The sequence below is a fragment of the Cynara cardunculus genome, assembly GCF_001531365.2.
Source record: "Cynara cardunculus var. scolymus isolate 2C chromosome LG 2, CcrdV1, whole genome shotgun sequence".
Classification (NCBI taxonomy): Eukaryota; Viridiplantae; Streptophyta; class Magnoliopsida; order Asterales; family Asteraceae; genus Cynara; species Cynara cardunculus.
In genome coordinates, this window is record NC_037529.1 from 31085324 (window position 1) to 31086653 (window position 1330).

Consider the following 1330-nt stretch of genomic DNA (forward strand, 5'->3'; position numbering starts at 1 on the left):
AGCTCTGGGTCATAAGGGGGCTCTGTGTCTGAGGATGAGTAACGCCACCGTAGAATCTTCTCAACAGTGGTTACGGGCTCTGTGCGCACCCTTTGTGTAGGAATCTTGTTCATGGATTCAAGGATCTCAGATACCCTCCCCACCATGGCAGACTCTAGCGTTCTGGATTCTTCTTCGAGTATAGGCCTCTGGGTAGACCMCTCTGGTAGGATTGGCTTGACAGTTCCTACCAGAGCGTCAAACGTACCCATGGACGTTTCTTCCGATATTTTTGCAAGTTTGGAAGAAGAGCCTTCTCCAACTTTGGGGATGGGGGCTCTGCCCTTTTTCACCTGTGCCTCTGCCAAAGAAGCCTTTAGTGCTCGAACAAGATCATGGTCATCATATTCTTCTTCATTGATCTCCTTCACCGTGTCAAAGCTTGACCCCTTCTGTGGCGACTCCTCTACTGCTTTACCCTTGCGTTTCCGCTTAGGCTCTGGAGATTTGTCTTTTAAGAATAGGGCAGCAACATAGTCCACTATTTTTAGTGGTTTGGCAGAGGTTGTCTTCTTTGGTTCTGTCTTTTTCTCCCCCTCATGACGATCAGGGTCATCACCACCCTGATCATCATGGATTTGAGTGGCCTCTGTCTTGCATGTAGTAAGGGGAGCCTTCTTCAATCGCCTTAGAACTTTGGAAGCCGCCTTTTCCATCTTTTCAATGACAATCCCAGCATTCATAAAGGCATGTTGATATCCATCTCTGTGGCCCATTTCATTTTAGAGACGCATCGATAGATTTCATTTCTAAAGTTGTGACCCTCTGCGACGAGTTTCTTTGTGCAGTCTCTTATTGATTCATTGGTTGCTCGGGCTTCCTTGAGAAGATGGTCGTTGTATTTTCGCACGGTCTCTCCAAGGGCTTCAACCATTGTGTCTAGCTCTCTGCAAGTGGCTAGATGGTTAATGTTAGCCCTGGAGGATGGATAATCGATGCCATAAATGACCGCAGAGGAGAACATCTCTTTGATCTCATCCTTGAAGGCAGAATAGTTGGTATAGACGGCAGAAATAAAGTCTGCAGCATATTGGGCGGCAACCTCTGTTAATTCTGTTTTGAGCGTGTGGATTGAAGAGGGGTTGAGAGACTGTGCTGAAGGCTTCTGTTAGATCATCTTTCTTGAGGACAGAGCTCTGAAAGGTTGATAAGGTCGCCTTGAGCTCAGAAGTTGTGGAAGTCAACTCTTTCAGAGCCTCTATTAGAGGTGTAAGAGCCTCTGTCGCCGGTGCGGAGGAGAACAAGCTTTTCAACTCATCCATCCTCTTGAATACCTCTGTGGCGAAGGTTT